Genomic DNA, 27,837 nt, shown 5'->3' on the forward strand with positions numbered 1-27,837 from the left:
AACAGTGATGGGGGAGAAGGCGCCAAACTTAGCCTGCTGTCACTGTGACTCAGAGCAGCTGAAAACAGACGAATGTATGGATGAATTCTGACCAGAGTTCCTTCTTTGCTGTTCAGGTTTACCAGTTAGCAAAGCTCCACCCATTGACACTTAACTGAACCAATACAATTTCTTCCACCTCTCAGAAATGTTCTGCTCCAGTGTGCAGCTGAGCTATATAGTACCTAATCTTAAAAGTAAAAGTGTTATTTTATGACGTAATTGACAAATTAACCAATGTAGCTACTTGTGAACATTCTAGTACATTAAAATTTTGCACCAGTTTTTATTGCTCTATAACGAGGTATTGACTCCCAGTCTGGTCTTATCAGCTTATGTTTCCCAGGTGGTATATGTGCTGTGATTGTGCATGCTTTATTGTATGCCTAGAACATCTCTGCAAACAAAATTTGATTTGATCATTTCTCACTGAATAAAACACTAGAGGTGTTGTTTTTTCTCCTTGTACTTTGATTTTTTTTCTTTTCTTGTTTCTTAAAAATTAGGACGAATGGAGTCTGTGTTGCTTGTATCACCAAAGAAAAAACCCAAAATGATTATATTTTTCAGATCTGGGTGAATTGGATAAATCACAGGCCTCTGTAAAAACAACACTAAGGGTCTGAAAAAGCCTGAGTACACAATATATTCCTTTTCAAAGCACCCGTTGCAGTAGTTTGTGTTTGACACTGATCAAGCATAATCATCAGGCGATCAGGGCTTATGTGTGTGCGTCTATGAACAGCACACACTGAAACACACACAAAGAGCATCTCCCCCTCTATCTTCCCAGTGCAAGTAGAGCTAACCACTCCAGGGAGCTGGAGACTCAATTAATGACATACATACAGCACTTGCAAGATGTCAGGAAGAAAGAAACACTGTACATATGCACATTAGGCCATTCTATATGGTGTGTGTGTGTGTGTGTGTGTGTGTGTGTGTGTGTGTGTGTGTGTGTGTGTGTGTGTGTGTGTGTGTGTTTGCAGCTGTTGTACTCGCATGCATATAGTACAGAATGTAGGCTAAGGCCAGCCTCTGGGAAATACTGTATGTTCCTCTGCATTATCCACCTTGGAGCCTTAGCATATCTAACGCACTGTAACATACTGTAAATAGATTTGAACTTAACAGTGTTACTATACATTAAATTCAACACAAACAAATAGAAACAAATGGTGGCACTTGACTTCACTGTGAATTCCCATAAGATATAACTAAATTGTAAACATGGATGTCCATTTGTGTGTATACTTCCATCGCATAAGCAGCGCTCAATGTGAACATTTCAGGCTCATCGTTTCTGCAGATTTTTACAGTAAAATATGCACATTTCTCGTAAAGTTAAAGATTAGTTTAATCAGATTTTGACTTGGATTTCATGTCCCCCGTCATGCAGTAAAAAGTCAGGTCAAGTAAGGGATGTAAAAGAAATCCAACAACATGCTTAATAACTTCATAATAACAACCATCACATGCTTTTATAAATGTAACAATAGTTTTTTATACAAAAAGTCTTTCTGTACCTTTTAAGGAAGTACATCTTCTCTATATACTACCCATCCAGTCATTCATGAGTCATCGAGTTCAATCAAGTTCTTTATTCAGGGCCTTTAAAATATCATAGGATCCTGTCCAATTCTAGTTTTTAGTTTAATTTATGTTACTTTAGTTTCTTTAGTTAACTCCAATAGATGTATTCACTATATATATATTTTTTTGTCACTGAACTAACAATTAAGACACCTTTTGTAAGCGAGGGTGTCTCTTTTTGGAAGTCAACTCTTCATTTCACACCTCTGTGGGCTTCCACAAAACCAAGTCCTCACCTCTTCACTCTGTCTTTCTGGCTTATGCATGGTCGGCTGCAGTTGAGTGGTCACCACTTGGAAGAAGACGGTGGCTGTCCACAGATCCAGGGGTCAAAGTTCATTCCTGTTCTCCTGGCAAAAGGTGAGAGGACCACAGCACGGGTCAGTGGTGCTGAAATCTCATTTAAGAGATTGACCCCGAAGGGCCGGCTCAAGCCTCAGAGATGTCGTCACCGGGGATGATGTATAGTTTTGGTGCTGAGAGAGGAGCCCTAACACACACATCCACACATGCACACACCTAGGTCGACAGGCGCTGATGCACAGAGCTTCAGAGCATGTCGATGTGGTAACACATCTTTCATCAGATAAGATAAAACTTTAAATGAGCCTTGTGTGGAAACTGGGATGTTATAACAGCAAATAATAACAGTAGCACAAACAAAACAAGGACAGAGATAAGAACAAAGACAGGGTCAAACACAACACAACAGATAACTTAAACAAGAAAGGTTAAGTAGAAATGTATGAGTCACAGTATAAAACGTTGGAGGCTGCAGTAGAGCAGAAGCAGTATAGCTCATCATCAGCTGATTCAGAACAGAGAGGGATAATCCATCCATTTAATTTAAACAAACAACTTATGTCTTGTCTATCAACAGTGAGATTTTTTCTCTGTAGAGTTCCTATTGTGATTTTACACAAAAAGCCTTGCTCAGAACAGCTTTGATCTAAATTTAACACACTGCACACTGTGGATGTTTAAAGATCAGAAGAGGCCTTCACCAGAGGCATTTTACCTGATGTAAGATGGCAGATTATGGAGCAAATTGTGATACGTTTCAGACATAAATTTCAGGTGACAGGCAAGATAAGCTCATTGTGTCACTTGTGTCTATTTTTTTCCTCTGTGTGCTCTTGGTCCAGTGCCAAGTAGAATCAAAGCATCGGGTATCTGTGTGAGTGGAGGTGTGTGTGTGTGTGTGTGTGTGTCCTGTGCTGTGACTTTGTGAGGACTGATTATATTTTAAGAGTGAAGATTTTTTTGCAAACTGCGGACATTTCAGACAATCCTCACTTCTTCAAAGGTCAATTCAAGGGTTAAGACTTAGTTTTAGGGTTAGGGTGAAACTTAGGCTGAGATTAAGAAGGATGAAACAAACAATGGAACAAAAATTTGTAGAAAAAAATGTTACAGACTGGACATCAGATAAATATACTGATAACACCTTAAATTCATAAAAGGTTTATTAAATGCTATAAAAACAGCATTAAAACGTGCATTTTTTCATATGTTCTTATTTTTATCTTCAATAAGCAGATACACGTACTGTAATGGATGTGGATGCGCTTGGAAGCTGAAGAGGTAACACATTGTTTAACAGAAGTCATCTTTTTCACGTCTCTCTTTACTTCACTATCTCTTGCTCTCTAGACTATTGTCTTTTTGTCAGTATCATGCATCGGGGGCACCACATGGCCTTGTACACGCCATTTGTGTTACTTTCTTGAATTATTGCATGTAGCACGGGTGTTGCAGCGAACAGAAGGGAACAAAGACAGTGAAATGAACCCCTCATTGATCTTCGTATTGAGAACATCTGCCCCAAACCTGAGGGGGGTTCGCAGACTCAGAGGAGTTGTTGGAAGTTGCATGCATACTAAGCAGCCGAGTTCAGGTATATACCAAGTTAATTTGGTGTATTTGAGAGACTTCATTTGAAAAAGTAGTGTGCACTCTTTTGACCTTCAGGCAGGCTTCACAGTAAATGTGTCATTCTGTCAAAACTCTAAAATTACCTACTATAACGCATGTAGAAGTCATCAAGATGAGACAACAATTCATTATCACAAATAGCGTTTGTTTTCCTTACCCCTAAAACACAATGTTCAATACTTTATATTAAATTAGTCAACTTTATTTATACTACTTTTATTTAGCACTTTTCAAACAGCACATGGGAGAAAAAAATGAGAAAATAGTAGCTGCAACAACAACAACTGAGAAACTACAAAATGTGTTAAACCACAGTGTTTAAGTTGTTTAAACCACATAAAATAATGTTGTGAATGACATTTTACAAAACAAATTGTATTAAAAGTTAGCACTCATTTCAGCAGAATGATTAAGATAGTCAAATCTTTTTAAGATGAGATAATCTAATTATAATTCAATACAGACTGCAGGCTGTCATTTTAAAAGAGAGAATCCACTCTAAACCTTTGTCTTTGGCTTTCCATATATATTTAATATCAAGCCCCATCAAGTTATTTGGTAACTTGACTTTTATAACTGGCTTGTAAACAATTGTTTCTCTTATTCCAGCAGCTTCAATGGAGACAAAAAAAACGAAAGCATATCAGTAAATGTTGGTGTCCCTGAGACTAAAAGACAAAGAACATCTGTTAACTGCCTTTTCACCAAAAAAAAACTACTATAGGGGAGGTGGGGAGCTCTGGCTCTGCACCCAGAGGAGCAGGAAATACTGTAGACCAGAATCCAATGCAGCCACAACAAAGACTGGGCTTTGAGTATGAAGTGCTTTAACTATTGCAGATTTTGCAGCCAAAATTCATGAACGACTTGGCTAGTTAGCTGTAGCTAAGCAACAGGGTCACACCCCATCTTTTGAGGCTGTCAAAAGTTATTCTAGGGAATGTAATGTAGTAAAACTAACTGAACTACAATTAGAAAAGGCAGTCTGAGGGAAAATGGGTTCACTAGAAATGTAAGTTAAACCACTTCATCACAGAATAGCTCCTGGAATGCATTGAAATCACAGATTGATGATATCTAGGAGGGTAACAGTATCCAAGGGAGGGGTTTTCTTTTAACTGCCAGCTGCTGGAGTTTTGCGGTGCAGCTGTTATTAAATAAATGTCCCATCTTAAGCTCGGTATCAAGATGGCGTGGAGATCAAAAGTAGGGGGCCTGTTTGAAACCTGCCTTAATTATAATAGAAGGAGAGCTGAAGTTCAAATATTTCATCTAGTATTGTAATACTGACGCTGTATCCCTTTCACTCGAGCCAAACGCTCTGATGGACCTGACAGTTTCCCTTACATCCAGGCGCTGGACCCACTTGTAGCCAGAATGTGGCCACATGTGGAGCTGATTATGAGGGGCTGAGTGTTTACGGCGGACCCAGATGTTGGGTGTTTAACATGGCACAGGCCGAGCGGCGAGTTTTGACAGCTCGCGGTTCAGCTCGACCTACACTTTGGTTGTCGGGCTGCTGAGACAAAATGTCAAACATGCAGATAAGGGCCAAGTAAATGTGATTACAGCAATTTAGTTTCTCCAATGCCCGGCCAATCTGTCTAACGTCGGTCAGCACCTCTCGTGTGTTGGGAGGGAAAGATCCAAGGCTGCAGGGCTTCCTGTAAACCACCCACTGTTAAAGTTAAATAGATGGATGGATGAATAAATACATGACTAATATTCTGAAAAGGAAGGAAAGGGGAATGAGGACTCATACAGCCCTGATTACCTTGTTGTGTATTGGTAGGTGAATGAAAGAATGGGTTTATTAGGAGGCAAGGAAGGAAGAAGGACACCAGTCATGGTGATGAATGAATGAGTGAAGAAATCTGCTAACAGGAAAGATGGATAGAAGGGCAAACAGAATCATCAGTTTGGTAATTCACTGAGTAGCTTGTCACTAAATGAATGAGGGAGGGAGTGAGTGAATGAATTGAAGAATGAATGGAAACACAAGACATTTTCTAAAAGGAATGGACATAAACAGAATCATCAAAATCTCTCAAATGGAGCGGAAAAGGAAAGAAGGAGATCAGCCAAACAGCTCAATAATCAGCTGGAAGTGAGAAAAGAGGGAAGAGAGAATGAATAAAGGAAGAGTAATTGAACAATCTGAGAATAGTTGAATAACCTGTTGGTGAATCTGTGAGTGTTGTAACTGACTGAATGGATGGACGAGTATTCAGCACTGTCGTTAACAGTCAGCCATCAAAATAAATAATTTTCCAATTGAATTTCAATTGTTATAAAACTATTTTATGATGTAAAATATCAAGTTTGAGAAATCCTTATATCAACAGAGCATTAAGAACATCCATATTTAACACAGGTGACTTTGGAAGGGATCAAACAGTCAACCTGAGGTTGGTGTCTTGTAGTACGGGCCGCAGAAGAGTCCTCCATGTGTTTATCAAGGTAAGTTAAAAATAAAAAGCAAATAACCCTGAGTATCTGCAGGCTCGAGGGCAATCACACATTTCAGAATATGCTGCTGTCAATTTAATATTCCTAGCCTGTGGAGGGCGGAGAGATCAGGTGACAGGGGTATAAATAGGCCATCCGCCATCAGTTCATCTCAGCCGACTCCTTGACAGGATCAGAGTGACTGAAGACTGACTCTGATGTCACTCGAAATCAGGACAGCTGTCGCTGAGGGACCTCAGAGTCGGCGGTGAGCTTCGGTGTGTCCCAGAGACACAGACAAGGAGGATGAGGTTTACATCTGTTTTCTCTGAAGTGAGGGGGGTCGCAGGGATCGCACCGAGAAGGGGCGACTGGGCCTGCGAGGTCTGGAGGTGAACAGAGAAACGTGGAAATGTGGAAAGTTTCACAGCACACCGAGGGGATACAAAGCGAGTTGGAGGCAGTCTCAGGGATACTGCCCGAGGTGGTGCATACCTGAACCAATGTAACTGTCAGACTCAAATATACATACATTTTTCTGGAGGGTAAATAAACACAAAGTACGCATCAAGCTACAGAATAACTAAATCAATGAAGAAAACGCTTGAGGTCTATTTTAGCAACAAGGCAAACAACTAGCTTCCTTTAATTAATTTTTTAACCTTTTTAAAGAAGGTACATTTGAGTGGGAATTCAAACTGCTGATAAAAGATGTTACGTTCTGATGTGTAATATCTAGTAAGTATTCAGTGTTTTGCCCCCGGATTACTCACCTCTAAAACGCATTAAGATCATTGAGGGCAAGTAAAACTCGCCACTGAAAGCCACACTACTAAAATTTATTTAACAGCTCCTTGATTCAGGCGTCATTGCAGGTTTTTAAGACTGACCTCTGAAGGTATAAAGCAAAAGCAGATCCTCACCACATTAATAATATGAAAAACACTGTGTATAGTATAGCCAGTAGTGCAAGAGAGCAGCAAGTTGTCTTTCTCATTCTCAATGTTTTATTCTACACTTACAATATTTTGAATAAATGTATTTTATTTTTTGGATTTTTGTGCAAATAACCAGCATCCAGCACCTGCAGAGAATGAAAATGCATGTGCCTCCTGAAGATGTTTCTGCCTCTCTCATTCTCTCTCTCTCCCTTGTGTGCATGTTGTCCTTGTCTCTCGCTCCCTCTGTGGGCTTGTCGCATTTCTCTGGTCTGAGAGAATGATGTGCTTGAGCTTTGCTTTTTGTGAATCTGCATGGTCCTCTTTCCAGGTCTCCATGGTGGAGAGCAGATCGTGTGGCCCTGGTCTGTTTGACTGTTTGACTTCGTTTTGATCCTAATTGTTCATATGTGTTAAATGTCATTTTCATCCTAATTGTTCATACTGTGATATAATGTCGGTATTTTCTGTACACATGACATTTATTGCATCTGTCTGTTAATCCTGGAAGACGGATCCCTCCTCGGCTGCTCTTCCTGAGGTTTCTTACATGTTTTTTCCCAGTGAAGCGTTTTCTTATGTGACTTGTAGGTCTACGGCCCCTGGAGGCAAATTTGTTATTTATGATATTGAGCTATATAAATAAAATTGACTAGACTACTGTCTTTATAAGAATAACATAGCCACTAATAAATCACAGCTCCAAAAACAATTGCAGACTTAGATACTGAGATTTTTGTTCCTTTAACAGTATGCCACGCAAAAATGTTTTAATGATTCTTATAGATGATGCAAAATTACACCAAAATCTACATTCCATTCTTCATCCATTCAAAAAAAACTCTGAGAAATCCATCACGTAGAGTGTGCACTGATTACTGACTCACACATCTGTCACTCTCATTAAATAAAGAAAATTCAACAACTTCAAGAGGACTTAAAAATAACTTATTGAAAAAGATGACAAATCTCCAGTTATGCTACATTTTAATGATGGCCTTCACCAAAGTACTCTGCATGTCCCCATTGGGATTAATCTAGTATATCATCTTACCAGGTATCCCACTATCTGTCAAGGTAATGGTTCGCTAAAATACCATGATCACAGCATCAGATGCTAGTACTTGGCATTTCGTTTTTGGCAGAGCACTGAAAAGGAGAAAGGTTACACAAGCAGGTGCACGTGCTATCTGCCAAATTACCGAGGCAATGTGCAACAACTTAACTGACAATTTAGGACTGTTACTGTTTCACTGAATAAGCAAGTCTGTTGGACTAGTAGCAAAATGACTCAAGACAGTGGATGCTTAAATTCCGCAAACAAATTTCAAGGTTACTTTTGTAAAGGCAGACTTCAGTAGATGTTAGATTTTCTTTTCTTATTTTCCCCAGATTGGCTTATAAAATTCTTAGTGTTTTCTCCATTATGACATTCTCCTGGAATCCCAGGGAAATTCAACGCACCCTTTATAATTACTTCACCAACTGCCGGCTGACAGGTCTCATTTGCCTTTGCTGGAAGAGGTTGTCTCCTTCCTTAAGTACCTCTGTTGTGCTGATGCCGTCCCCCCTTGTCACTACAAATTCCCATCTTTACCTACACAGCCGGTGGTGCCTTCAAATATGGATACACGGCCTGCTTAAGGAGAGCGCTGTCAAGATAAACAGGCATAGGGATGCTCAAAGGGGCTAGATTTCCATACAGATTTCCTATATTTGAATTATTGCCCTATGAGTGAGCATGGTTGGAAAAAAAATACAAGATTTGCTTTGTAAGAGGTAGGCCCATTTACTTTAAAAATAACTCACAGAAGAGATGAGTTTCACATATCTGACAGTAAGGGAAGAAATATCTTTTTGTAAGATTTGCTATTTTGATGAGAGCACTCTGTGGAAACCGTTTGAGACCACATGTTTAAGAAGCTCCCTGGTGGAAGTTAATACATTCTGTGTGGGATATGATTCAGGTCAGTCTACATCTGTCACAATCATTACATTATATTTCAATACCATATGCTGAAGGTATAATCTGTGATCAATGTGTAATCAAAGAAAATCAAAAAAACAACTGAAATTTACTTGACAGGAAATACAACAATTTATTTAAAAAAAAATTATAATGTTTGCTTAAACATGTAATGTCCATAGACACAGTAATAAAACAAGCCTACATTTTTATTTATGACCAGTTGAGAAAAACACAAGCTCCTCAATTACACATGTGAATTTATTTAGGATTTATAAAGTCAAAAATACATAAAATGATAGACTAAACCACAGTGCGGCCAATTTCTCTGATCCCCGAGGTTTAGTGTCCTGACAGGGAGCAGACTTGGCCACTATACCACCAAGTGATATGTTGATGGAATTATGACCTACAACATCACATGCTCAGTATCAACGCTGTAAGGTTTGAGTGCTTTGGAATCTGTTTATGCAGTCCGCATGTCATAGTATGTTATGGTCACCTGGGATGGATAGCTCATACATTAAGTATGAGACCTGTCACAGGTATCAGAGGAAAGAACTGACCTTTATGTTTTGTTGTTCTCCATTGTTTTGTGTTTGTTCATTGAAAATAAGGCCAACTGTTGAGGAACATAATTCATTAGATTATCAATATTGCAGGCAGCCAGAAGTGAGACATTTCAGGGATCAGGCTTAATATCAACCATACACCAGGTTTAACAAAACACAGTTACATGTTCAGTTTATTTACATGCTGACTGGTCTCTTTTCAAACGTTCCTGATGATTTAACAAATAAGGCTGTTAACTTCTCCAAAGCAAAGTGAGATACGTCTGTGCTCTGAATAAAAGCTGTATAATTTAGAAGGTTTGTCTTGGAAAATCATCACCAAAAAAAAAAGTGACTGAGTGGTTGCATCTGGACGGTAACTTTAACAGGTTGTCCCTTCAGTTTTCTGTATGTTCTTCATTTTCACATGACAGCTGGCTCAAACAGAAAGGTAGCTGGTATGAATACAACAACATCAGAATACATAATTTCTTTGTGATGACCTCCACCCATCCTTGTTCCCTGTTCCCCCAGAATCAGGAAAAAGAGGACGTCTTCCCGTACGAATGTCTCCTCTGTGAACGTCGGCTCTGTCTGTCTCAGCAAAGTGAGCACATGGTTCATGCATAAATCAGCAGCACGGTGATCCCAGGTTGTCCCCTGATGCACCGCCTCCAGTGATCTGGCTACCAGAGCCGTGCCATTACGCTGGCGCATTGAGCCAGTCACTGCTAAACAAATATGAAACTGCGCCACTTTGTGTCACAAATTTTTACATTCAACAGAGGTCATGTGAAAGCAAGGGAACCTTTTTCGCCCATCTGTGAGCTAAAACGTTAAAAAGGTGGGTGAGCCTCATGGGAAGAGAGGAGAAAGAGAGAGAGAGCAAGGATGTAAGCCATTACAGCTGTGCATACCACACAGCTATCTAAGATGTATGATCCCTGTGGCCAAGTACACTCTTACCTGTGTATCCCAAATGCAAAATCACAAGATGTGACTTCAATCTATAAATTATGATGCTTCTGACAAGAGCAAGGGGACAAAATGGAGTTACATGATGCAGTGGTAACCAAGGTCATGCATTCATGCAGACAGTCCTTTACATAGACAGATCCATTTTACAAAATATTAATCCAACCATATCCCTCAACTAACTACTCCACAGGTCATTGTAAGAAACAGAGTAAGTTGTAAGAAACTTTTTAACAGCTAATACATTTTTTGGGTAAATACATCAAAACTGCAGAAGCATCTCTGCATACACTGGCATTAGTGAGTGGGTTTTCTACACTGATCACATCTGTACTGGTAAATCCGAAACTGGGTCAACTTTGAACTTGAGTCGGTGATTGCCGTAAGGCAAACAAACACTAATATAAAGAAGAATATATGAATATGTTTTCAGGAGAATAATTTGTTTAGTTTCTTTAGACCTTATTTTGACTTACTCTATATCAGCCTGACACTACATAATATAAATATACAATAGAAGTTCAGATCATAAATAATTTAATATCAGCATGAGGCTGCTCTGGGAAACTAATTTACATACTGCAAAAATGCACCCGTCTAATAAACTTAATCCACAAAGTGTGCCTAACATTGAGATAATGTAGACTTTCCCCGAAATCTCTACACAGGAAGTGATGACGTGAATCCTAAAGATGTTGTCTTTTATAATGACAAGGGCATGATTACGTTTTTCTTACGGCGTTGTGCAATATGGTCAAATCACACAGGCTAACTAGACACCATACATTAATATAAACCTGATCCAGAATTCAGCACGTATTTTTTAATAATACTACAAAAAGACCAGCTAACATTACTTAATTATTGGGTTTTCAAACTCTCATATCTACACCAAACTCTGTCACTAATAAAGCGTGTGTAAGTGTAACCTACAGGAAAAATCCAAGTTAAAACTAAACAGCTAGCCTATTGTGATTTCATTTTAAAGATCTTCTAAGCTCAAACAACTTAAAGACATCAAAACATTTTAAAATACAAAACCAAAACCTGAAGAAAAAAAATAAGACACTGTAATGTGTCAAATCCATTTTGTCTACTTAGTGTTATTCAAGGGTCACAGAGCCACCAGATTGGAAAACACAAGCATGCTCTACGCAGTTTACGGCTCTCACATTGAGAGGTTTTGTAATATACAAAGTTGGTGCAGCTTTAAGTATCAATGATTTTGTCACTATAGCCCCCTGCCTCCCAAAAAAAGTTCAAAATAAAAGGAAAAATTGTTCAAACAAAGCAAAAACACTGAGGTACTGAAGAGAAACCGAAACTATGTTGACTTTAAAGAGTCCATCTGTTAACACTTAAGTGCTGCAGTAGCACAGATTTGCTGTAAGTAAGAGAATTGCTGAACAAAATATTACATTCATGCATCAACAGAGCCACTAAAGTTAGAAACTCAGCAAACCAGCCTGCAGCTGGTTGATGCTTGTTTTGACTTCTACCAAAATGCTTGATGTAACAGAGCACACAGGATTTTGGGGCTGTGCAGATAATAACTCATCTCTAACGGAGCCTTCTCCAAAGCACCTAGAAATATCCACTTTAGGTTGTTTTAGTCTTTATTGTAGCCTGATTCTGGCTTGTTTGTGTATCACCCAAAGCAGGTTGGCCAGGTTCAGACTGAGGTATCTAGAGTGGCTGACGAGGCCTTTGCTCCTATGTATTTCCCCACTGGGAAATCCAGAAGCTGATGAATGTAAAATTGGTTCCAAGCGTGTCTAGTGATTATTTAGACCTGAACCTGTTCTCTAATAAGCATTCTGCATCACGCCTCGGTCGGCATAAACCTCCTTTCGCTGCATCTCGACTACATCAGCTGTTAATTGGTTTATTTTCTCCAGCAGATGAAACTTCTGTCACAGAGAGCAGGGCAAGGAGCAGAAGGAGAATCTGTGAAGAAGGGGTGGAGGGATGTGCGAGAAGTCACTTTTGATGATATTACATTTTAATTATTTCTGTAAATACAGGAGGCTGGGGCTCTTGGGCGAAACTGTCAGTCGATTTTTCATTTCACATGCGGTTGTAAGGTGTCTAAGTCCAGCCAGCCGTCTAGCTGAGTAGCTGACAATCCACCAGCAGCCATGGGGGACTAATGCTAACCTCCAACACACACATAAGCACATTTCCAAACACCCCTTCTTTCATCTTGTTAATGGACATTCCTCCACAAACGTCGGCGAGTCTACCTGACTGCAATCCTTTAAAGTTTAATTCACTCTACATTTAGCCTTGGTCATAAATACCATATTAGGTAGCAGCAGCATGTTTTATGCGCTCCCTATGGTCGTGCTTTTGTTTTAATGAAGCCATTTGCAACTTATGAGCAAAAAAAAGGAAGAGAAAGCCGCATATTAGATGGGCTAGATCAGTCAAACCTTTTCCCACATTGTGTTTTATACATGGGCTGGAAGAAAACGAGGTCCGTGCCCATCCACCAGCAGGGAGGGAGCACTGTATTTTGACAACTTTTTTCAGTCCTTGCTGATTTAAGGAGGTCTCTTATCGTGGAGTGGCTTGTGGTTTACTGCAAATCATTGAGTTAATCACATTATTCACCTGCTACTATAAATTTACAAGCATTTGTCTTGGTGACGTTAATGTAAAAAAAATAAAATAAACTGGTACTGTACACACTATCCAACTTGTTACCTAGGTTAATGGGACTGAGTCAAGGTCTGTGTAAGGTCACGCACCCACACACACCTGTTCTTAAAAAATTAACCTGTTGGGGTCCGGTTACATCTTTCACAATACAAAACACATCTTGTGAATGCAATTCAATACCCGTATAAATGCTTTTGGTCATAAATGATGTCTAGGCTCACCCTGAAATGTGATTTTTTTTTCATTGGTTTTATTAACAAATCCAGTTGCAAAGGGCTGAATGAAGAGGGGAAAGAATCCACTGCGTATCATCTTTATGGTTTATTGATGCATTTGCCAAGACTTGTTTAGTTGTCATAAACTAGACAAGGCAAGTTAGACAAATACCTTAAATGGCAACAGCAACAACACTAATTGCAGCATTTGACTCGACTGGCAAGCAACACCTTCTACAACTTGTGATCGCAAAAAATTCACTTTCCCAGCTTGTAAAAACTGGTAATTTGGAATCTCATTAAAGTACCTGCAAGTGAGTGGGGTCTTCTTTGCACTCCTCCAAATACGCATCAAGGCAAGTAATTGATGACATCACACTCTTTAAATTGAGCATCAAACACCATTTCTTTTCCCCCCTTCTCCTCATATTCCATTAATTGTATATTGTCACAGCAACTGTACTGTATGTTCTCTCCTCTTACTGCCAGTGAGATCCTATTGGTTACAAAGCATGCTGTGTCATTCTCTGTTATGAACTTTATCAGTATGCCTCTGTATCAATGTCACCATGACAAATGCCTCGCATTTATTTGTGCATATGCTGTGTGCTGGTAATTGTATGACTTTTTTGTGATAGGGGCATAAGAGAAAGTGACACAAAAGCTTAAAAGTTTTTGTTTCTTTTTTCTTTCTGTCCCAGCCATGTGGAATGAGTCTTATCATGCCAAGCATACAATCCCTTCAGTTTTCGGATCTCCACATCTTAAAGAAGGTTTCTTATTATGCATGCTAAAGACGGCAATAACAAATGCAAATTTATGGACCAGATAAGTGTCACCTCACTTTAAACGTAAGGAAGCCATCCAAAATGTTCCCCTCTCCCTTTATTCTGAGTGAATCTAGCGTCAAAGTTATCGGGTGGAGCTTTGAATGGTGGAACGCTGGGATGTCACATCTTTTGTTTCCTCTAATATCCCTGGAAAATCTGGTTAAAATTGGAAGATAGAGCAACGAGCCATTTTCTCTGCCGGTTGCACAGATTCCACACTGTTTTCACAGCTGTCTGTTGGGGGGGTGGGGAGGGGGTCGAGCTGCTGCGATCAACTCATGTGTAAAGATGAGAAATGAGAAGCAAAAGAAAAGGGATAAACCAATACATTGAGCATTTGAACACAACCAGCAGCAGAGAGAAGAACAGTTTGAAAATAAAAGTAATAACACTGAGTATTATCCTGCAGAAGTCAAAAACTCTGCAGTGCTGTTACAATCAGTTCTGGGAAAGTTTAGATTTAGAGTCGAGAGCCTTCCTAAAGATCACTGTAGCAAACTGTGATTTAAAGACACTATAATAAAGAAAATCTATTTATTCTATATGTTTTTATCTAAGCCTTTATCCATCTATAGGACACAGGACATATCCAGAGGGTACAAACTCAAGTTCAAGCGACTTGAGCATTTCAAATCATTGTTAGTGACTCCATTCACATTTGAATGGTTATTGTTGGGCACAGGCTGCTCACAGGTAATGTCCCTCTCATGCCGTAGTTATTAGGCCTCTGGTCAACAGCCAAACACAGCAGCTGTCCGTCCAACACCAACCTATAAACGCCCCCCGACTCCTGTTCATAAACAATAATATGCAGGCAAATGGGGTGGCCAATGTCAGACGTGGCCAGATAAACACGTCGAAGGTCATCATTGCCACCCAGCCACTTCCCCTAAATAACTGTGTAATTGTCTCACAGTTTTGAAGCTTGTGAAAATATAAAATAATTGAATTCAGCTTCTCTGTAAAACCGGCAGGCAAGGCTTCACTATTTATGATCAGTGTGTTCTGGCAGGCAGATATTTACTTCCACAAACACATTGGAGGCAGAGCTGTTTTCATGAAAGACTTCATTGGATTGTTTCGACCTTAGAGGGCGGAGCCAATGATTAGACTCATTACATAAAGGGAACACTGCTCAATATATTAGAGAAATACAAGCTGCAGGCTAGTATGGCTAATTTGAAGGCTAGGTTAACATGTTAACCTAAGTAGCTTGGTATGGCTTTATACTGTATACATTTTTCATGAATGAGATTATAATCTAGTTTCAAGACGTAAAGATTTGTGTAATTAACATGAATAGTCTAATAATGTAGTATTTACAGTCAGGAATCTCACAGACAGAGAAAATTGCCAAAATTGTTCAAATCAAAGCAGAAGAGGACTTGTATCCTGATCCTAGATATGTCATAATTCATAATTCATAATTCATTAGTATGGGTCAGGCTCCAAAAACTCTGAATCCTACAGTTCCCACAATGCAACTCAAGAAAGACTTTGTGTTGCACACTTACTGCCCAGTAAATACCTACGTCTTTCAATCAACATGCTCCTAGGTTCTAATGTTCTCCACACCATTCAATTTAATTTTAGTGTTTATTAAAATTCAACAAAATAATATTGATGATCTAATTATGTTATTGTTTCGTGTTCTCTAAATTACTGATACTAAGCATCCTGTCAATAAATCTAGTTGTTTGACACATACAAATAATTTGGCCTAAAGTAACAGTGGAACAATGTCCATTAATCAGTTTGGTTATTTTAATGCTTGGTTTTGCCATATTGTGATATATACTGGTATCTAAAAACATTCTTTGTAATATTGTGAAAATGAATTCAATCATATTGCCCAGCCCTATTTTGAGTTCAAGCTTTGATAAACCTGATGACATCACCCAGGTTGTTTTCTGAAACTTGACAAAGCTCCTCCACAGTCACAGAATGCCTCCACTCCAGGGTCTATTGACACAAAGTAAATTTTTAAATGTTATGGCAAATGTTTTGAAAATATTGGTCACTGGATTTCCATCTTCTTTACCTCTCGGTCACTAAATGTACTAAATGTATGTAATGTTGACCCTATATAAAAACTTCTGTAACTAAAATATGCTGGTTCTTAGTTTCAAAGTTTTTTTTTGCCCTTTGTGGCATGAGGTAAGCACACCATACAACAAAGTGCCACCCCAGCTACCTTCTCTTTTTTTTTTTTGCTGTGAATAATCTGGGTCTAACGTGATGTGACATTTGAAACAGCAGTCGCAGGTTTCTGTTAATAAATGATTCACGCAGCTGACCCCAGAGACTGGGAGTTAATGCCATCTCAGTGGCAGCGATCTAAAACTTTGACTCAGATCCAGCTCTGTCCTCCAGGGGATGGACAAATGGACATGGCCAACGTCTCTCCAGTGCCCTAGGTCTCCATTATCGACCCCAGAAAAAGGAAAAAACAGACATGGGAGAGCATAATGATCCAGTGTCAGAATGCAAAGTACCACATAGCTGCTTTTATGTGTGTGTTTTTCCCAAACGCAGAGAAGAGGAAGTTGTGATTGTTTTTACTGCCACACAGCTGTAGGTGCACTGACAGCATCCGAAGGTCCCTCAGAGAGGCCTAATGTGAATTTAATGACCTGACGCTGGGCGAATGACAAGTACGCAAGGTGAAGGTGACAACCTTTTTTTCCATCTATATGATTTTTCCCCCTCCGACTCCCTCACCCCACCCCAGGTCTTGTTTTCTGAAAGCCACGGTGATATCACATCTATTATACCACTGTGCATCGCTGGCAGTCACTGCTGTGAATTTCAACAATAGTGAAAGCTCCCTTCATTTCTACATGCTCTCTGCATTATGCAAAAAACTTATCCCTCCTTTGTCCAAAATGACGTTTGCTTTAAGACAATCTCTAAGAACATTTTAAAACAGTGGAAGAGTGGGTTGTAGCTAAAGACACGTCTTTCACAAGTTTGAGCCCCACAGGAGCCTCCTGTACTGTATGTCACCAGCCAGCCAAGACACGACACTGTACATCAGAGTTTCAATTATGCAAACATTCCTCAGAGGCAGAGGTGCTCTGCAGGCTGAAATGATCTCACTGGTTTTCAAGGCAGAATTTAGCTAACAGCTAAGTACTGTGGTTAAAATGTAGCTGTAAACCAATTTCAGTCATTCATAACCATAGTATCAACGATGTTGGAGGATCAGCAGGCTCAACTGGGTCTCCCAGAAAATAGATTCACATACAACTAATTTCAATTAGCAAATACATGGAAAGGTACATACTGCCACATACCTCTGTGTGCTTTTGATCTGGGCTGTTTTTCAGGGTTTGATCAAGGCCAATTAATTCCAACTCCAACTTTATTGCAACAGTATAGCAAACACTCATTCCTGTTTCAACATGATAATGCTCCATGCACAACCTCAGGTCCATAAAGACTGGCCTGACCTCAACTCCATCCAACTCCTACTGCGATCCAGCCTTATAGCCAAACATCAGTGTACAACCTCACTAATGGGAATTGACTGAATGAGTGGAAATCCCTGTAGCCAGGTTCCAACCTGCCCTTTGTCAACTGTGAAGCTTGTACCACAAGTGTGCACCTGGAAACTGACCCAGACTAACTAGATGTACAGCAATTTGCCAGTCTAATGTAGTGTGCTTTTGATGTCACAACAAGAAATGGGGGTTATTTGGCTCGCCCTATTCAGCTTAAAGAGATTATTGTAACGGATCTTCCAATCTGCCAGCGCATTTAGTCATTATTCAAATGACTAAATGCAATGTCAATAAAACCAGCATAATATATAAGGTGGAACAGCCCCTCACAAGAATGAAATTCCCTCCCTGAACATGTTTCGAGAGACAAATTCCCACAAAGCGCACCGTACAAGCATTACAATCACTAAGTGCGTATTTGGCCATTGAATCTAAGGGTCATCATGATCGCATAATGTGCTCCGGAGGCCCCCAGCAGCACAAACACATTTATTTCCAACAAAAACTCTTTTCATACTTCAACAGGAAACCTCGCATTCGCACAACACTTAACCATGACCAACTCAAATCTGATTAATGCTTAAACCAATTACAGCTTCCCCCAATTAGAGGACATTACCAGGTTAAGGGGCCTAATGCATCTTCCTCACATTATTTTCATGAAGTATCTGTGGATGTTTGTAAGCCAAATTATTGACATACTTTGCTATGTGGGAGCTCGAGGGCCAGTCATGACACCCCCTTCACCTCCTCCCTCCCTAGATGTAAACGAAACATGCTAGTGTGATTCTTGGACCGACACAGTGATCTTAGTTTCTAATTAAGAAACAGGGAGCAGCGCGTCAAGCACAGACACATCACTCAGCTCCTCAGCCATAATGCTGCCCCGTAATGCCCTGTGTGGTCTCAATTACACTTTCCATGATGTAGAATAACAGCATTACAGCAAAGCAAGACATGCATTCATATACTTGTAATTAAATAAAATCCAAATCAAGATCAGACCCGAGTGATCTTGAGCTATATTCATTTAGATGGGTGGGGGACAGCACTGACCTCTTGGTTAATTCTTAAAAAGACAGAGTCCAAAGGTTGCTGTCACTGAAACCATATATTTGAAGCCCCGAAGCCAAATATTTAATTCAGGACCCATTTTAGACTGTCCTTTTAATTCACTGAAACACTGAACTTTACATGAAACTCTCCTTGCTAAATTGCAACATGAAACATGATTTACAGAGATAAAGGGCACTAAAACAATACATAATGACTTCAAATGATAAGTGAACCACAAGTCCTTTATATCACTGAGATTAATAAACATCTAGTCAATGACCTACTAACTTTGTTTTATCCAAACAAATAGTGAAAATAACAGTAATTCCAATAGAAACTGCAACACATCTGCAGGAATTTGGATCAGTCAAGTTGGGGATCAATTTTTGATTTAGGTGATTTAGGTGAGACTCATGTAATTCTGTGTTGTGTAATACTGAGTTGGTGATACACTTTTAGGTGGAAACTTCAAAAGGATAACCTCAGCTCTGCAGACAGTGACTCTTCCCACTTCTCCTACACTTTGCTCAACACTTGGTCTACAGGGTTGCTGAGGCTCAGGAGGTAGAGTGAGTTGCTCAGAAGATGGGTGGTTCTTAATTCCTGTTCTCCCAGACTGCAAAATACTGAACCCCAAATTGCTCCCAATCGGTGTGTGAGTGTGTGTGAATGTTCATTTCTGTTCTGATGCGCAGTTGGCACCTTACCCTCTGCCATCAGTGTATGAATGGGTGTGAATGGGCGAATGTGACGTAGTGTAAAGTGCATTGAGTGGTCGGAGGACTAGAAAGGTGCTATACATGTACAGACCATTTACCATTTAGGACAGACTGCGGAGTTAATGTATCAGAAAGATGATTTATTTGGAATCTGGCAAAATAACAAAATATGTTACATGTCCGACACATTACAAATATGTTGTCTGATGAAAAAGAAACTCTTGATACAAGAAACTCATGTGACTTTTGTTTACTAATTGCTCATAACTGTAAACAAAAATGAAAGACAGAACTGCTAAATAGTAAACTATTCCTCTCGGACCAAAGAAATCTGCAGTAGTGACCACATCCTTAGAGTCCTTTTTTATCACATTGCCCCAGACACCAGCAACATTGCAACTGAAAAAAACACAAAAAGCAGGAAATAGCTGAGATTGTCCTTGATGTCATTCATCAATTACAGAGATAGATGCCCAATCGTGCGTCGCCCACCCTGTTTCATTTGTAAACCATTTGTTTATGCTCTCCCAGCCAACAAGCAGAGGTCAGGCAGATGGAGCGCTGTCTTTGCTCCCCCCCCAACCTCCAATGCCATCTACCTGCATGGGCCCCCAGCCCCATGGTCCCTGCCCTGGATGGAGGTTGTTGTGGTGGTGGTGGGGGGTGTGGGTTGTGTGGTCATTTGCCCCAGCATGGCGCACTGATGCTAATGGACTTGAGCACGAGTCCAGGCTAGATTGGTTATTTCACTCTTAATTCAGCCATTAACATTTCATTAATGCACTGGCCTACTGTTCGCCAGCACCGCGGCGTGCCGGCTGCTGCCTGCTGATGACTGCTGCAGGCTGCAAAACACCACACGCACTCAAGGTGGATGGGAGCCTCTGTATGTGTCAGTGAGATGTAATGTTTCATCCCTGTGCATGGCACAATCAAAAAACACGTTACTGTTTGTGATGATATATATCTGTGATAATAAATACATGATAATAAAATAATAACGTGAAAGTGAAGCTTACAAATATAAAACGTCAAAGCTTGTTCAGCATAAAAAAAATCAAATAACCAAACATCTGTTGTCACGGTATTGTGGCTTTAACCCTTGACCTCCATAATATTGCTTACTTTCTTGATGATCCAGGAATTACAGCTTATTCTACACTTCTACTGTTAATATAAGAAATGCATACACAAAGTACACAGTACAGGAGTATTTAAGTATGCAAATCACCCTCACTCTATTATGCTCTAGGCAGTATCAGTTGCTAAGGTATTCATCTGATAATGAACACAGCATGTCTGTGAGTGTGTTTGTGAGTGTGTACATGCATGTGCTCCATCCAACAAGTTTAACACAATATTATAATTAGACATCTATGTTTATTTAATGCGTCCTGAGTAAATTAGTTGTATAAAATTATGACTAATTAAGTGTAGCATTAATAACTGAAGCACAATGGCTGGGCAAGACGGGCACATAGGTAATCATCATATATCTATGTCATTAAGCTTTTTGATCATCGTGACATGACATATGATAATATATGCTCTAATCTACATGCTGAAGCTGTTGCATATTTTAGATTATATTTGGAAACATGAAAACAGCAAAACCTACTCTTACCTACACTAGTACAATTATATATATATGAAGTAATTTGTTTTTCTAAGAAAAACAATTCATGAAATAAGAATACTCCCTAGGGTAGTAGCAGTAGCAGGGATATAAGTCTTTGATTGACCAGAAAATTATAATTTTACAGGCTTTATGCTAGTTTTTCTTCTTCTTGATCTTTTTACTTTTTTTCCCCATCCATATTCAATATAAATATAAGAGCAGGATTTTTATAGACCCACAGTCACAGTAAAATCAAGAAAAGAGTCATTATCCCAGCTCTCATTCCTGCTGTTTTTTTATAATGTATCAAGGATTATACTGCAGGAATCTTTTTGAAAAGTACTGTTACACCCAAAGACCAAAATAATGAACTGAACATTATGTGAAATGTGTCAAACGCAATACTTCTGCAACCAGCATGTAACATTTGTGACTCAATGACAAAAAGACAGACTATTGGCACAGCCCTAAAACACATTTGATATTTCTGGATCAGTGAAGCTGTAGGTAGGCTGTTCATCTGTCGTTACTTAACAGTCAGTGCGGAGAGGGGGGGGGGGACAACGTGCTACGTGAGTGATGAATATTCGGCTTTATCGGATGTGTGTGTGATATATGAGATTGGTTGATAATCGACACTTAGTTTTGCCATATGGTTGGACCCGCCTGCCAAGGTACAAGGACTCAAAATATGGAGGTAAGCTCTCGGGAAGGGTAGAATAGCAGCTCGCTTCCAAACGAATGGAAGAGAACATGGCTGTGATTTTAAATAATGACCTGAGCGGCTCCTGAATCCTTTTTCAAGGACATGTGAGTTGTTTTGTTCCAAAGTGAGAGATTTGGCATTATGTTCTTGCTAAATGGATGATAGCTAAAAATGATTACAGATTAAGGTATGTTTTTAAAAAAGCAGTGGATGACAAGTCAGTTTTGTAAATTAAACAAATAGTTTCAGACAGTTTCTTGTGTTTTAGGGTAAAGTATGACAACGGTATAGAACTTCTCATTCAAGCATTGGAAGCAATTATCAGGAAAAAGCTACAACACAAACGGCCATCGAGTTCTTTCCCCATATGGAAAAGATTTGGAAAACTTTTACATGAGCGAAGTCACTTTCCTCCATGCCCTACATCACCTCACTTATATCAGATGACGCACAGCACACCCTAAAAACACTGAAAATGTAAATGCGTCAAAAGAGGACAGCAGATGCCAAACCAACCACTCTTTTAGCATGGGGGGTCCAACTGCTGCGCTCTTGCTGTCAGCCGAGCGGACTAAAGTGCAGTAATAATCTCATCAGTGCCATTTAAAAATCACAGCCTTTCATCATGAAACACAGTTCATGTCCATCAAATGCTTTTTTGGACGTCTGAAGTTATTTAGACAGTCTCAAATGTGAGTGGCATGCCAAAACAAACAATGAAATAAATAAATAAACACAGGCACCAGTAGCAATAGCATTAGAACATTTGTTACGTCAAAGACCTCTGACAGCAGGTCTCATGGACATTGGGTGGAAGGTAAACAAAACAACTGGCATGCCGCTGCCAACCTCAGGCCCCAAGGCAGGTCTGTACTTACTTAGCGGCTGCTGACAGCAAGGGAAATCTCAGGCAGTCTGCTCTTCCATCCTGTGCCTGAAAACACGGCAAAGGAATACTGCTCATTTCACACAAGCGGGGGGAAATACTTTTTTCATGTGACTCAAAAACTGGGTGATTTAAAAAATGTTTATCCTTTTGCCCCTATTTTATTTCCTGTCTCATGATGTTCTCAAGATGTTGCCGCTGGCACCAATCAGAGCTGTAGCTTTGAATTCATGGAGGATTCATCTTTGTTGGCTTATTATTCAAATAATCACCACTTTCTAACGAAGACCAATAAACAGTCGATCAGAAAGAGCAAAGTCTTCCAGAATAAACATATATGCCAGAATCTTGTCATCCTACACTTGGGAGGTGGGGGGGCTTCTGATAGGCTCAATGGATTTCAGATGGACAGGAAGTGTAGGCTTTGAAAGCTCTGTAATTCCAGGTGGCCAGGGAGTGTTTTGGCAGGCCGACCTGCGCGAGGCCCACTGATCGCCAAGAAAGGGGACCTGGAGTAGGTGGAATGTTAATCATGGAGAGAAGAGAACATGTGCGACAAAGGGAGAGGATGGAAAACACATGTCCCATTTCACACTTATTTACCTTCGACTGCCAAACCCCTGCCAGATTAAAGGAAGAAGAGGTTTGTGTGTGTGTGTGTGTGGGGGGGGGGGGGGGCAACTGCAAAGGTGGAACCCTTTAAAGTTTACCTCTTTGATGAAGACGCCAACTCTTTGATAGCATTTCAAACATTCCGGGGAGGAAAAGGGAAACCTTGGCGGGATTGAAACTTTGGCCTTGGTGGTGCAACGGTCCACTGACAAAGGGCTATGTGTAAAGACAAAGGGAGGGGATACTGATAAACTACTATTCAGGACAGAGAGGCATTGTACTGAATGCACATTTTACAAAAAATAATAAGACACCAAGGAAAAGAAAAGAAACAGATGCATTTTCTGTAAAAGGTACGAGCATATTGTTGTGTATACTTGAGATGAAGATTGTCTTTTTATGTTTGTGCCTGAATGTGATCAAAGTAAAACTTTCTACATGGAAATGTAATATATTGACATAAAATTAACTTCACTATTATTTGAAACATTTTGCAAAAATAGAATGATATATATATATGAAAATGTTAATAAATCATAGTGACATGTATAGCAAAAATATTTTACATTCAATTTTCTTTAAAATATGTAAATATATGCTTGTATAGAATGGGATTTGCTCACGCCTGTAAATGTGCGTCCCATTTGCGTTATATAATCTGAATACAAGGTTATAAACTATTTTTAATCAATGATAATAAGCAACAGTGTTCTTAGGCAGCTTCAGCTCATCTTATAAGTTGTTTGAAGCACATCTTCTGTTGTATTTTTAATGGCTGCTGCGAGGCTAGTTTCCCCTGCAGGGACAATGAAGTAAAGTGAGGAAAAGTATGGCATGAAAGTACTTTGTCCTAGCTAAAAATAATAAGACAAAGTCCGTTCATACTGTACAGTTTTATAGTATGATAAAAATGTATTGTACTGACTATATTAATGAGGAGTAAATGTATTGTGAATGCCACTGCACTTTATTGATCGGCAGAGTTTTGCATGCATAAAATTTTGTGTGTAAATCCCCCTCATTACCCTCACTTTTGTCATTTGGATGTTTTGACCTCAAATAAACGACATTAAGTATAAAAATAACCCCTCAGTTACTGAAATGCTCACATTCAGAAGACAAGTTTTTTTATCAAACAACTACAGACAGAGGAGGTGTTGACCTGACACATTTGAAATATGTAATACCAGAGTGAGACATTATAGGTCTTAGGTGGGCTGCTTCTCTTCTAGTTCTGCTGGACAGAAAATGAAATGCCCCACTGACAAACCTCATCCAGTGGAGACTCAACAGAGAGGGTTACCAGTTTTTGATTTTCAGAGCAGCTTTTTTTCTGACATGCCATCTTAAACTGGAGGACATAAGCGCGGTTTGAAAAGACTGTTAAAAAGCGAGAGTGTGATTGGAGTTGAAAAGTTTGCAGCTGTAATGGTGGCTGTTTGAGATAAGTGTAACTTATTTCATTTGTCGGCGGTGTCACATGCTCTCGCTGCTTTGAAGTGGCAAATTAATGACAAGTGAGAACAGTAGCCATTCTGCAAAGAGAATGACCCCTTTTCTAATGGCTGTGTGGCACAGTGAGAGAGTCATCTGTTGGCCCCATCTAATTATGTGAATCGAGCAGTTTGAAAAGTGTCTTAAGGCTGTTTAGGAATAAAAGGGACATTTAAATGCAGAGCACTTTGAAAATTACAGATCCTTCAAAATACTTTCCACGGACACATTGCTTCTCCGCCACTGAGTCCTATTTTTTCTTCGTCTCGTTAATTCTGTGCTTTGAGAGTACAGCCGGCATTCAGGCAGAAGAATTTGGAGATAGCCTCCCTCTCCAACCCCCCCCAACGCTTCCCAGTTTCCACTTTTCTATCGTAAACAGGATTCTCCGAAACTTTTCCCTTTCCCCCTGCTTCTATAAAAAATTACATTCACGCAGGAAACAATGCATCTCTTGTTCTAGATGTATAACTTCAGTGTGATGTTCATATGCTACTGTCCACAGGCTGTGTTTCTAAGGACCCCTTGGGAAATTTCTGTGCATTTATATAATTTATTGATTAAGTCATGAATTTGACTTAATTCTGTATTGAACCTGCCCCTACTAACTACTCTATATTTAAATGTGAGTGCCATTCCAGGAAATAGAGGATGTGTATATTTGCATCTCATTAAGCCAGAAAATGCTCTCAAACATTTTATCTTATTTACCGTCAGAAACTTGGAATGAATGCATACAATTAGAAAGGAAAATGTGATTTTATGCCACAGCTTTCAGATTTGTTCTGCAACTGTGGACAGGGAGGAGTCCTCCATAAGAGCACAGGTGGACGTCACTTACTGGCTCATATCTGACACATACAATATATTTTATTCATAAAATGTGCTGATTTTATAGACAAAAAGTAAAGTAAGGATACTTTGGTTTACCACAATCTGTGGTAGCAAACAGACTCTTCCCTGACACGAAGGATAGTGACCTCAACCTTCAAAGATGATCATAAACCAAGAGAAGCTACCTGTACATCAGAGCATCTTATACTGCTTTAACTTTTAATATTTACTCTTTCAGGTCTTTTTAAATAAATGATTTGTTATGTAAATGAGGTTCAACATAAGGAGCCAATTAAAAAGGTTTTTAACTATGCCTGTGCAAATTTTACAGTCATTTTATAGTTTGTAATAATGGTTATACATTAGCATGAATGTGTCAAACAATTATGCACATACACAGTCGAAATGTATCAGCTATACTAACAAAGTCTCAAAACATCTTGTCCTGTCATTTTACTCTTAAAAGTCACAACTATTTTTTCCTTAGTGCACCTGTAAGGAGCTTATCTCAACATCCTGGAAAGCACTAGGTTTGATGAATGTTTAAAATGTCCTTTCCCAAGTTAATTTCGAGGTTAACCTGAACATCTTTTATTCAAAGCCTCGCTCTTTTTACTCTGCTTTGATTTTCCTAATTATTATTTGATTGCTCATTAGGCGCCGTGTTCGCCGTGCATGCATCTGCTCATGAAACCTTTTTTCGTGTGTGTGATTTTTCATATGTGAGAGGCACAGCCCTCTCCCTTTAATTACACCGCCTCGCCAACATTTGTAAACACTCCTTCGAGGACGCATGTGGACGTCTACAAATAAAAGACAGGGCAGTTTACAGGATGTGTCTCAATGTAAACTTACTAACAGACATACTGTATATAGAATATTTGGCAGAAAGAATCAGGGAAACAGAATCATTCTTTTCATTAAACCAAACCCGACCCTCTCATTTCTAGCAGCTGTCCCTGTGGATACACACCCTGCTTCCCTTCTCTTACGGGGTATGATGTGTGGATGAAGGTTCTTTCTCGTGCCATAATGACTGTACACTGAGATTTTCAAGGGCCCGCTCATGACAATCCCATTTTCTGTGTAATTTCATGGTTGTCTTCTTGAATGAAGATATTGGCTGCTCTGAAGCACGAGGTCAGAGTCTCCCTGCTCCGTTTTCTGGATTGTTCCGGAGTATGTTTCCCTTCACTTGATGAAAAGTAATTCATCATTTACACCCCTGAATTCTGCCACTTTTTTCCCTTTCCCCCCCTCATCATGCTACCGTCTCCCTCTTCAGTAAGAACTTTCTTCACCTCCCCTCCCCTTCGCTTTCAGATTCCCCTGTGATACCTATGGTGGTGTTGAGAGATAGATAGGTTCAATACGATGGCAGGTCAGCCATCCCCAGAACAGGTTAGCCCTCCCAGGCCTCTGCGCTGCCCTCTACCCGTGATAGAGTTTGTCACCTCTCTACCTCTGGAAGTCAAATCCTGTCAACTCAGGCATCCTTCAGTATCCCCGAAGTGGCGTTGGCACCCAGTGGGGCATGTGAGCTTAAAATTGATTCCCCCACCCTTCTGTGTTTTTTTCTTCTGCCAGTTTCCCTTAAGGGAGGTGTTTGACAGCCAGTGGAAGCCCTCAGCCAATCACAAGGCTGCAGTGGTGTAAAAGACACCTCGGGAAACTTTTGCTGCGCCTCCTGGAGCCAGAGGGGGGCAAAGGTTTCTGACATGTTCAGGAGGAGGCAGAGGGTTGGGAAAGGGGGATGCTGTTGCTAAGAGACCGGTGATGTTTTTCCTTCAGTCCTACCTCTCCTCCTGCATGGCCTCCTGACTGCTCTGCCAAAATTAATTGACAAACAGGGCCTCCAAACTCATTTTTAATTGTTTTCATTTCATCACAGGCCTTCCTGCCCAGAGAAAGTACAAACATGTTTCCTCAAAGCCCCTCTACTTTTGCAAATATTGTTTCTTCATGCAAAGTGATGTGATTCTTTTAATCATTGTACCATTTGGTGGACGATGAAACAACTGTGTGTATGTAGACTCCTTTGTAATCGTGTGCACGTTTATTAGTAGTTTTAAAGCGACTAGTGAGGCACGATGAGGGCTCACGTGACTTCCCTTTTTGCCAGCTGGTAACATCTGCAGGGTGTCCAGAGTCCAATCAGGGAGTCTTTAATACTGAGAAGAGAGGAAACCCTTGAGACTTAGGAGAGACAGAACCTGATCATCCCGTCTCATCAAGGCTCTGGCTCTCCTGTGACCCTT

This window comes from Micropterus dolomieu, linkage group LG01, assembly GCF_021292245.1.
Source record: "Micropterus dolomieu isolate WLL.071019.BEF.003 ecotype Adirondacks linkage group LG01, ASM2129224v1, whole genome shotgun sequence".
NCBI classification, from domain to species: domain Eukaryota; kingdom Metazoa; phylum Chordata; class Actinopteri; order Centrarchiformes; family Centrarchidae; genus Micropterus; species Micropterus dolomieu.